This window comes from Acartia tonsa, chromosome 4 (assembly GCF_053477335.1).
Source record: "Acartia tonsa isolate MP-2025a chromosome 4, ASM5347733v1, whole genome shotgun sequence".
In the NCBI taxonomy this organism is placed as follows: Eukaryota; Metazoa; Arthropoda; class Copepoda; order Calanoida; family Acartiidae; genus Acartia; species Acartia tonsa.
In genome coordinates, this window is record NC_137263.1 from 45860530 (window position 1) to 45873279 (window position 12750).

The 12750-nt window shown below is 31.8% G+C and overlaps 1 protein-coding gene across 2 annotated transcripts in view; it reads left to right on the forward strand.

Moving 5' to 3' along the window:
* PMCA (plasma membrane calcium-transporting ATPase 3) overlaps positions 1-12750 on the forward strand; it is a 93532-nt gene that overhangs the window by 15559 nt on the left and 65223 nt on the right. Inside the window, exon 1 of one of the 2 annotated variants that reach the window (XM_080158501.1) lies at positions 1761-2089. The exons of the other annotated variant lie outside the window; for it this stretch is intronic. The gene's annotated coding sequence lies outside the window, so the exon portion shown is untranslated. Of the gene's footprint in view, positions 1-1760; positions 2090-12750 lie in introns of those variants that run through there. 2 annotated transcript variants of the gene reach the window in all.

Genomic DNA, 12750 nt, shown 5'->3' on the forward strand with positions numbered 1-12750 from the left:
TCAACATTCTATCTTTGATAACAACCAAGTAAATTACATTTCTTATTTAGAATTTTAATAATACCCAGACCAATGAATTAAGAAAGATATCTATTGGATTCTCATTTGTGGGGGGATTCTTAAAAAAATTTGCAGTTTATCTTGAATGTCAGCTGAGTTAAACACGAATGGGCAGTGAGACAAAGTAAGTATAGAGTAGCCATGCTATTACAAAATTACATCAAAGAAAAACTATACAATAAATTAAGACAACTTAAATACAGAAAGGAAGTTTTTAATAACGTTTTCTTATTCGTTGGCTCAACAACTTTGGCGACTTTTATTGAATTTTGATTGGTTGAGTGTCAACGTTTCAACCAATAATTGTAATCTACAAAAGGGGGAATATTGTGTATCATCATTGTGGATGTACCTTAATTTATCGGCCAATGCCTTATCCCTTTAGATCCCTGGGTTATTTATCTTGTTAATTGGACAAATAAAAATAATTTCTGATATGTACTTTCCAATCAATCAAAATACGTATATAAGACAGATATATCATAAGATTATTAATGGTATTTTTATTTTGTTTCATAAGTTAAATTCGTGATTTAGCTAATGTGATTAAATATTGATAAAAACTAATTTGAACAGCATGAAAAACAATCAATTATGAAATTTTGCATACCTTAAGTTACGTCAATGTTTTTCATATCAATATATTTTATAGTCTCTCTTTTTAAACCTCTCTCTATATAACCAACTCCACTCTCTCTCTCTCTCTCTTTCTCTCTCTCTCTCACTCTCTCTCTCTCTCTCTCTCTCTCTCTCTCTCTCTCTCTCTCTCTCTCTCTCTCTCTCTCTCTCTCTCTTTCTCTCACTTTCCCTTGCCATGTTCCTCCCTCCCCTGTGCTGAGTAAACTATGTCTACAAATAAATTTTATTTCTCCGATATATTTTTCTTTCTCTTGGGTCTTGTTGTTCACAAGAAGAAGGTTTTATCATTGGTCCTGCAGCAGAGCCATTCTAAAACTTGTACCACGCTTCCTCTTTCTCTCTCTCTTTTCTCTCTTTCTTTAACTCCCTCACTTTCTCTCTCCACACCTCTCCTTTTTTCACAGATCAAACAAAATTTTCCATCTAAAGTCATAAATAATTCTTGAATTATTGATGTTAATTTCAGCTTTAATTTAATTTTGGATCCTATTTATGTATATTTTTTCTTTTATCTATAAAAATGCATTTGATAACGTATTGTAAAATAGATTTTTAAAGTTTAAATTTGATTAAAATCCAAAACTCTCTCCTCTGGCTGTTTGATAAGGAATTGGTAAATTTAATGAGAAATCTTTCTATCCCCTGTGAGTTATTAAAATGCCCTTTAAATCTTATCTTTTTTGATAATCATGAAAAAATTGGAGGCCAGCATAGGTTAGTGGTGAGAGGGAATGGAATGGATAGTGAGGCTGCTGCTCACTGACAGCTTACAACACTACACAGCTGCTACCACAAAACTTTGTGTCCCTCCATATAATGAAGGGGGAGGGGGGGGGGGGGGGGGAGGCCAATAAACAATTTTTTTAATCACTAAAAAGGTTACTTTGATGTTGATTTAATTTAAATGAAGTAATATAAACATATGGTTAGTAATGTAGGGTTTAAAATTTGAAAAGGCCTTACGTTAAGGTGTATGACTTGTCATGTGAAAAAATTCGGGTGCAGGGCCTTGACAGCTGTGCTTGGCCTCGTGACAGGAGGCAGCACACAGCTCACTAGACCCAGTAGCATCAGACACGAGCCCCACACCACACCATAGTCCTCTCTGTGTGTGTGTGTGTCTGTCTGTGTCACTGTCCAGTAATACATTATATATTTTTTACAATTTAATGGAAAGTGTGTTTGTTGTGTATTTGTGAAGTTTTATATATATACACATATGTACGTATAATAACTAGTTGATGGTATCTATATTACTAGATATTGATGAGACATATAATTGTGTTGAATAGTACAAGTGCTGCTGCTAGAGCTGTCATACACCTTTGTTGAGCCAGATGCCCTGGGATTATCATGATTAGGACTTGTACCTGAGCATGACATTGGACAGGTGAGCAACAATATCATCATTGCTATATTTCTGTAATAAACATACTTTTTATTACAGTTTTTGTCAATATTTAAAACTTGTACTTTAGCTGTCCTTACATAATTGTTTTGAATATTCTATAATTAGCAAAAACTCACAATTCTGTATTCAAAAACTAACCATCAAAATTATTTGTATAAAGACAAGGATGACAATCCATAAAAGCAAAGCTTAGAAAATGAAGTTAAAACGAACGTTAAAATTGGTGTCAGAATAGAATAAACAGAATATAAGTATAATTATAAACAAAATTGTAAGTAATTTGTTGCAAAACCTTAAAATACAGGATACTGTTTAAGGACATACTTACATTTTAAGGACCTTGTTATAGAGATGCTACGCTTATAGCTTTGTACTTTATTGTACTAGGAATCAATATTCCAAAACTCAGATGAATAGAATAATTACATCAGCAGTTTTCAAATACACGTACGGATTTTACAGTACAGCTATGCTTCTTAAATCGTACCTAACTGTTATAGGGATTATCAATTTATCATGCAAATTTGAAGTTAATAGTACAATTCTAACATGTCTAAATTAACGAAAAGATCTAACCCTAATTAGAGAAAAGCTTCGCTTTTAATAATTCTAACTTTGTATTTCTGAACTTATGGTATATTAGCAGAAAGGTAAGAAAGAAGTCTAATTAAATTTAAAAGAAATTAGCTGGAAAAAAGTTGCATAACCTTAACTATGAAACAAGTAAGGATTGGGTTGGACTATATAGGGAGGTTTCTTAATACACAAAAGAAAAGAAATTTTATTGTAACAAAGAATCTTAATTGTTCTATTATTTGAAAAGTTTGGCGAGATTAATTAAAAAGTTTAATTCTTATTTTTGAGAAAGAAGAATTTTAATTTAGCTTAAGAAACCATTGTTTTCTTTTTTTCATTGTTTTCAAAATTTTGCTTGCAATAATGAAAGAACTTTAAATACTATTTTATAATTGAATTCTAATTCTTGCATAACAAGAACAACCATGTCAATAACATTTCCAGTATGGCTTCGAAACCGATAAATATACAATGGATTAGAACTGGTTCTCAGCCACACTGAAAAATCATGTATTGCATGGCATTACAGAATGTTTTTAAAGAAAAATTTTAATTGAATACCTACGAGTTTAAATCTTATCATTTTTCATTTTAGTATCTGTGGAAAGCCGTCTATAATACGATGCGATAAATAACTGTTAACGTCAACCATTAATTTTTAAAAAATATTTACAATCTGTCATATAAGAAATCAGACGGAAGTATGGACTTACGGACTTCCTCTAGATATAGAGAAGCTACAGTACACTAACAATGATCTAATTTGAAATCTTTGAAAGTATTTAAATGTTCTTGATTTTAAGGCATATGCAGTTTTTAAATTTTAAAGCTAAAACAACAAGAAGGAGTACATTAGTTTGTCTGTTAATTATGGAAGCTTCATATAAATCTTGGGTTGGTTTCAGCCTATTTTATTCTTTTAATCTAAAAGTGTGGTTATTATATTTTCAAATTTAAGTTTTAAGATGGATTTAGGCTATTTTTATAACTCTTCAAATACACTGATACAGAGTCCCTATATGCTAAGGGCGTACCCATTCTTGGTATTATTAGTCTTATGAATATTATGTACAAAATAAATTCGATGATATTATGATAATTAAATTATTTCCGGTTAAACTAAGATGCTGTTATTATATCCATAATTTATTCTTGGAAATTAGCTATTAGTAACACTCATAACACATATAACATAATGTCGACGTAAAATGTTTTTAGTACATCTAGGGAAACTCATCTAATCGACTCAGTGATCTAAAGGGATAAGACAATTGCCAATAAACTGATGCACATCGCCAATGATACTAATAGTTATTTCTCGCATCGTATTATAAACAGCTTTCCGCGGATATAGAATGTACAATTATAAGATTAAAACCAGTTTTTATCTTATGATTGTACATTTTTATATTCGTAGAAAGCTGTATATAATACGATGCTAGACATAGTTTTTTCGTATGGATGAGAACCGGTTCCTATCCACCGGATTCGAATGAATACGAGAAACCAAATTACCCCTTCTGTAGATTGATATTAGTGGTTGAAACGTGAGAACACTCAACTTCATTAACCAATTAATCAAAATTCACTCCCCAAAGTTGTTAAACCAACGATTAAGAAAACGTTATTATAACACTTCGGGAACTAGTGTAATAAACAGCCCAGTGTTCTCTTCCCTAAATCGAAATAAAGCTTTATAATTGTATGCTAACACAAAGTTTTCAGTCTAACAGGGGATCAATAATAGCAATATATTTATTTCTATGCAATATGAATAGCAAATCTAATTGGGTTTAGTTCGAGGAGGGAGGGGACATTGGGCTGTTACATTACACTAGTCCCCAAAGTTTTATAATAAAACTATCCTATTCGCTGACACAACAACTTTGGGGAATTGAATTTTGATTTGTTGATCATTGAGTTGAGTGTCCGAATGTTTCAAACACTTACAGAAGGAGTAATTTTGTGTATCATCATTGGGGATTTACATCAAATTATCGGCCATTGTCGTATAGATCCCTGGGTATATCACTCTTATTTACTAAGTATCTGCATTACAAATAAGTATTTTCTTTCATTAGCAGTGCATTATGACTGGCTGTATGCATGTCATTTATACATACATTCAAGAAGGACAAGAGTGGACAATGGACTGGTTTATAAATAAGTTCACTAAATTGTTGGCTTTTGGTGATTGATTGGTTGGTATACCAATAACTTTAACCTACAGCAGGGGTAATTTTATTTATCAGCATTGGGATATGGCGTCGATTTCTCTTCAATTGTCATTTCCCTTAGGATATCTGGATATAAGTTGCCATTAAAAAAATTTATCAAAAAAATTGTTAGCTAGCTATTGCTATTTGAAAATCTTCACGTTTTAAGCTTTCTTTTTTTTAAAGATTTTATTGAAAATGTCTCTAAACTAATATCATGATGTACATCTTTACTTCATTGATAAACTAGAAAAGAGTAGACACACAAACACCGCAGGGATCAAAAGGGATAAGATAATGGCCGATAAATTTATGTACATCCCCAATGATGATACACAAAATTACCCCTTCTGTAGATCACATTTAGTGGTTGAAACGTTTGAGCACTCAACTTAATGAACCAACCAAACAAAATTTAATAAGAGTTCCCAAGGTTGTTAAGTCAACAAATAGGAAAAGGTTATTATAAATCTTTGGGGACTAGTGTAATAAACATCCCAATATCCCCTCCCTTCCTGCAAGCAACATGTTAATTCATTTATCAACAAATTTCAAACTTTTATGAACAAAAAATCTATATTATTGTTATATGAAATTTGAATGGTTTCCGACTTCTTAGAAATATTTTTGATATATTGAATAAAAAACTTAAATATAGAATGTTTGCTTGTATTCATTTTTTTCTCATAAAAAAACAACAATTGAATTCCATTAATATGGGTGGGTATTTCATTATGTCAGTAGCATTTGTTGAAAATTTTTTACTTTTTTGACACTTTAAATAACTAATTCTTACATCTAAAAAAACTTAATTGAAAGATAAATGTCATGTCGAAATTTATTGCTTCTTGCAATTTTGCCTTTTTGCTTGAATTTTTAAAAAAGAATTAAATTATAGGAGGAAAGGATAGGGCAATAGAATTCAAATTAAGAATTTGTCTAATGATAATATTAAGCTGGTAAAAGCCGAATTAACATAGAATTCTTTAGGGGAAGATCACTTTATAGTCCACTATCCTAACTCTGAAATTGCTGCATTTAAATTTTGGATAAAACAAGGATGACAACATCCATAAAAGTGAAGCACTGAAACGGTAGGACAAACGGCCATTAACACTTATATAGTGTCTGAACTGAATAATCAGAATAATATTAATGTATAAGAGTCGAAGCATAATTTTAAGTAAATTTGTTGAAAAACTGCTTGTTACAGGATAATGTTTATGGACATACTTACATTTTTAGGACTTGATTATAGAGTTGCTTCGCTTATAACATTATACTTTGTTGTCCCAGGAATCAACATACTAAAAATCAGATCAATCGGGTGATTAGATCACATAAAAATTTGTTGTTAAAAAAGTAAAAAAATCAACATGTTTAAAATGGACGTACGGGCATTCTTGTAATGATTATAGAGTTGCTACACTTTCTAAATCGTACCTAACTACTATAGGAATCACCATGCAAAGTTTGAGATCGATAGGACAATTCTAACGTGCCTAAATTAACGAAAAAAGATATCCGTTTGTGACAGAAGGACGGACCGACCCTAATTATAGATAAGCTTCGCTTTTAAAAAGTTTTGTGCATTATCATTTTTGTTTGTGTAAAGTGTTGATATTTTTATCATGTTTCATCTTTATTTGTGTCTCAATGGAGAGATGAAAAAAATAGAAACTGGTTACGTTTTGTTTGACGTCAAAAGCTCACTCTGCGATAATCAAGTATTTATATTTATATACACTTTTTAGTGGGGAAATTGAGTATATTTCTGTTTTCTTGAGTAAACATTATAAAATGGAGCTTCTCTATAATTAGGGGACTTATTCGTTTGAATTATGTACTCATAATGATCTCAGCTTAAGTAAATATATAATTAATTAAATTTTTTACAGTGTTATAAACATTTTTTTTTCATGGTGAAAAAAATAATAATAAGAATCCGTTCAATTGTATAAGTTTCGTAAATAATGGCATATGCTTACGTCACCATCATGTCACAAACAAATTCCCCCTGAAAATGAAATTGGGCAGTTCTGCCATTTCTCTTGGATGTAAGTGCACGTCCTTGATTTAGAGATAATTTTATAAACTTATATAAGGCTCTGTATTCGAAGGAAAGAAAAATATCCAAAAACCAATAAAAGACTTAAATAAAAAGATAACATAGCCTAAAACCATCCTGGGACCTATATAAAGCTTACTTATGAAGTTTAGTAGTTATGGAGATCTTAAGCTTCAGAAAAAAATCCTGAAGTAAATTTCATGCTACTCAAATTCACAACTGCTTGCTTTTATATTCGCAGGGATAAGACAAATGGCGATCAATTGATGTACATCCCAATTCATGATATACAAATTTATCCCAAATGAATAAGCTCAAACAAAATTGTGAGTATATTTGTTGCAAAACTGCTTAAATACAGGATCCTGTTAAAGGACATACTTTCATTTTTTGACTTGATTATGGAGATGTTTCGCTTATGTATTGTTGTTTTAGAAATCAGTATACCAAAAATCAGATAAATAGGATAATTAAATAAAATAATATCATGAAATCGAAAGGTCAATTTTTGCATGTCTAAATTAAAGATGAGAGCTAACCGTTACGGACGGAACCTAATTATATAAAAGCTTCACTTCAAAAACACTGAATGAATAGTTATGACACTGTTAGTTTAAACAAACCAATATAGACAAAAAAGTGCTCAAAGTTTTTAATTCAACTAATGAGAGAATATGTTTATAAAACTTTGGGTACCAGTTTAAGTAACAGTCCATTGTCCGTCCCTTGCCTCCTGTATAAGTGAAAGAACAATAAGTTTGTTTGTATATATTTGGGATAAATTTAATGTCTATGTGGCCTGTACTACACAATAAAGTGCTATGGAAATTTATTTTTAGATTTCTAAATTTAGATTCTGTTAAATTAATGTAACAATCATTTAACATAGTTTTCTTGCTTGAAAAATGTAATACTTTCTATTTTTAAGTTTACTTTTTTTTTGTAGCGCAGCAACTCTTCAAATATTTTTAAGTTCATTCTTTATACCATAAATTACTTCGGGAAGTTCTGTTTTCTAAAGGTGAGGACCAATGACATCTAAGCTTTTTTTGAGAGAGATGAAATAAGTACTCAAATGTAATTTTAAAAAATTTTGAGGGGGATACATACCCTTTGGACGCCAGTGGTGAGGATATTTTGTAAATGGGAAAGGTTGCAAATTTGGAGCCCTTTTCAATTGCATGCCCTTGCAGTAAATTTTATTGTATTTTTAGAGTGGTTTAATTAATCTGCCAAAAATGCTTTCTGTAAATTTCATCGGATCATCTGTCTTTTTTTCGAAGGGGGTGGATGGTCTTCGGAGTCGTTGAGCTACTCTAATAAAACACACAGCCAAATAATGTGCTTAGATGATATAATAAGAAGCAAAACGGAATAAATCATTCATATGATTTTTTCGCATCTCTTCGAAAGAACAATGATTTTTTTCAGTTTTATACATTACTGATTAAAAAACCTTTTTAAAGTTTCAAAGACTAAAGGAGGCGCATAATTATTTTCAAAAGCTGTCTATGGAATTAATAAAACATAATGAATTAAGTTATTTTTCTAAAAAGATTTACAACATTAAAGACTATAATCTATCAATAAAACACGTTATATTTATAGATTAACTATAATTAATTGTCAACACACGTCATTAAATAAACGTAAGGATACCTATTATCTTTATTAAATTAAAACCTTACATCAAATGTTTTATTAAACCACTTCCCTTTTTTGAAAGGCCTGCAAGGTTCCCTTTTGTGGCTAGAAATCAACCTTATTAGACAAATACTCAAAGCCCAAAAATAATGGACTTAAAAGTGTATTAAACTGTATATAAGACATTTGCGGATATATTGATACCATTAATTTGCCTATTAGATAAAAAAAAGTATGTTTTTTTAATATTTTTCTCTTGCTACAAATCAAATTTCAAATTTGAGCCACCAAAAATGCTTAACTAATTTTTGCTCTAGAAGAATCATTTTTTGGAGTTAGAAAGTGCTTAATACCTCATTTTAATCGCCTGGCATTGCTTTATAATATACAGGTAATGACTTGGTTGTTTATAGAACAGCTGACTAAAAAAACGAGGTTTTGTGATAATCCCACTTTTGTTGTTGCTCCATAAATGATATTTTTTTTCTTAATTTTTTTGGCTGTAAAGAAGCTTTATATATTCATATAACATCCACCTAAATTTGACTTTTGATATATTATTTATAACATCACCAGAAGGAATTGAATTTTGGAAAAAAATATCAATTTATATTTTACACTGTTATGCATTGTTCTTGTTCTTGTTTCTAAAAAATATTTATATTATTAAAAAGAGAATTATTTAACGCTTCTATAGGTATGTTTATCATTTTTCTAGGCTAAATATAACTATAATTACACCATTTTAAAGTTAAACATCATAACATATAAACTCACTTATTGAATCAGTCTGTATTATTAAGCTGCCAATCCTTAAAACAGCTGCATTTCATTATTCTATTATATAAAGTAGTAAGAAAATTATTTAACACTTCTATAGGTATGTTTATCATTTTTCTAGTCTAAATATAACTATAATTTCAGCATTTTTTAATCATCATCATATTCAAGTTATTGTAGTTTTTTTAAAAAATATCAATATCAAGAACTATTGGAACAATTTTTACCATGCAAAACAAGGGTTTAGAAAGTGTAGGATCCCTCACAATATCTATATGTCTGTCTATAATGCATTACACATGTAATGCTAATAGAGATCATAGACATACAAGCTTTTTTTTGGGGGGGGGGGTAAAATTTTTGCAAGGGGGGGGTAATTCGGTTTTGGGGGGGGGGGAGTAAAATGGCGCGCAAAGCATGTTGCAAATTTCCCCCCCCAAAAAAAAATTTTTTCCCTGGGGGTAAAATTTGCTTTTGGGGGGTAATTCCCCCTCCAGAAATCTGTTGGCAGGAGAAATTTTGTTTACCCCACCCAAAATTTACCCTTGGGGTAAAATTTTTGAGGGGGAGAAATTTAAATTTAATTAAATAATTAGTAAATGCGCGAAGCCCGCAAAAAAAATTTTTATTTTGGGGGAGGTATTTACCCCCCCAAAATTGTTTGGGGGGGGGGGGTAAATACCCCCTCTTAAATGGTTGGGGGTACGGGTAAATATTAAATGAGGGGGGGGGGGGTAAATGAAAAATTCGTTTGGGGGTAATCGCAACTTTACCCTCCCCCCTATGATAGAGTGGATGCTATAAGAGTGCTCTTATAATGTGAACTTCTTATAACTGAATGGGCTTCCAGAGACCATGAAGTTGGCCTAGTCACTACAAGGGAGAGTGCAGAGATATCCAGGGGGGGGGTTCCTGTAAAAGTGTAATTTTTTGGGGGGATAGGGGTAATCACCCCCATTAATATATTATGGGTGGTATAAACCCAGCCTCTTTAAATTTTTTGAATAGGAGTAAAGAAAATCAGGAAAACTTAACAATCTAGGAATCAAACTAGCACCCCAACCAATAATCGGTTCAATGCCAAATGTAGGAGTCCCAAATGTAGGAGTGAAAAAACATTGGAGTGGACAAACGCATGAGTCCCCAACTTCAGAGTGGAACAAATGTAGGAGTGGGACAAACGTTGGAGTGGACAAACGCAGGATTTTTGGGACAAATGTTGGAGTGGACAAACACAGGAGTCCCAAACTATTTTTCAAATTTTGAATTCTCATTTCAATTTTGATTTTTTTTTATATAAACCCAGCCCCCCCCCCCCCCTTCGTCCAGTTACTTTTCTTAGTTAGGTTAGGTTAGGCCAGGTGGCCGAGCGCTGTGGCCATAGTCATTATTTTATAGACAGGGGAATAAAAAGATTCAAAATTGTCATATTATTAAAATAGCAGACACTCCTAGGTTTTATTTAAGCAATGTCCACTCTAAAATTTGTCCACTCCAACATTTGTCCACCTCGACGTTTGTCCACTCTGATGTTTGTCCCATTCCTACGTTTTACTCCGATGTTTGGGACTCCTGCGTTTGTCCACTCCAACATTTGGGATAGGACTCCAATAAGTAAATCTCAATAAAACTTGATAAAATTATGCAGAATATCAAAGTTTTCAATCCCTGAAAATTTCAACCAGCTATCGTGATAGGAGTAGAGAAAATCATGAAAACTTGAAATGTAGGAATTGATATAGCCCACCCCAGTTTATTGAAAAATCCTAATGAAACTTGATGAAAATATGGAGTATCGATAGAGAGAGAGAGAATATTCAATCCATGAAAATTTCAGCCTTCTATCTTTTATAGATGATGAGAAAATCACGTTATCCCCCTTTCTAACAGACGAACAGATGAACAGACAGACATACCAATGGACAGACATACAGATGAATGGACAGACAATGGACGGAGGGATATTTTGAATTATAGAGCATCTTTGCTACTAAAAAACAGATGAAAAGGATAATCGTTGTACACAAATTGATTTCAGTATGTTTTAAATGAGCTTACATAATCAAGGACATACAAGCTTTTTGATTTGGGGGAAATAATAAATTTGGGCACCCCCATGTTCATTTTGTGGGGTAATCTTTATATCATAGAGGCAAGGATGTTTAAGCTTTTTATATTTTTTTTGGGGGGGGGCGGAGGTTAAAATTATAAATTTAAAAATTATGGTGTTGTCCCAAATTAATTAGTAACCCTTAACCACCTAAACCCCCCCCCCCTTCCCACCTGGACGTCCCTTTACATGAAGTAATGATTGTAAAGTTGCTAAGTACCTAACTGCTACAAAAATCATCATCCAACATTTAACCCATTAGTGACGAACCGGCTAGGCCACTTTATGGTCTCTGGAAGCCCATTCAGTTATAAGAAGTTCACATTATATAGCATCCACTCTATCATAGACGTCCAAGGGGGGAGGGTAAAGTGGCGATTTACCCCAAACGAATTTTTCATTTACCCCCCCCCCTCATTTAATATTTACCCCCCCCCCAAACAATTTTGGGGGGGTAAATACCTCCCCAAAATAAAAAAAATTTTGCGCGCTTTGCGCATTTACTAATTATTTAATTAAATTTAAATTTCTCCCCCTCAAAAATTTTACCCCAAGGGTAAATTTTGGGTGGGGTAAACAAAATTTCTCCTGCCAACAGATTTCTGGAGGGGGAATTACCCCCCAAAAGCAAATTTTACCCCCAGGGTAAAAATTTTGGGGGGGGGAAAAATTTTACCCCCCCCCCCCAAAAAAAAAGCTTGTATGTCTATGATCTCTATTAGCATTACATGTGTAATGCATTATAGACAGACATATAGATATTGTGAGGGATCCTACACTTTCTAACACCTTGTTTTGCATGGTAAAAAATGTTCCAATAGTTCTTGATATTGATATTTTTAAAAAAAATTACAATAACTTGAATATGATGATGTTTAAAAAATGCTGAAATTATAGTTATATTTAGACTAGAAAAATGATAAACATACCTATAGAAGCGTTAAATAATTTTCTTTTTAATTATAAAAATATCTTTTAGAAACAAGAACAAGAACAATGCATAGCAGTGTAAAATATAAATTGATATTTTTTTTCAATATTCTAAAACTATCCGGGACCTATAAGAAGCTTCCATAAAACAGAGAAGTCAATAGGTACATTAGTTATCAAAATCTTAAGCTACAGACAAAAAAGCTTACTACTTTATATAATAGAATAATGAAATGCAGCTGTTTTAAGGATTGGCAGCTTAATAATACAGACCGATTCAATAAGTGAGTTTATATGTTATGATGTTTAACTTTAA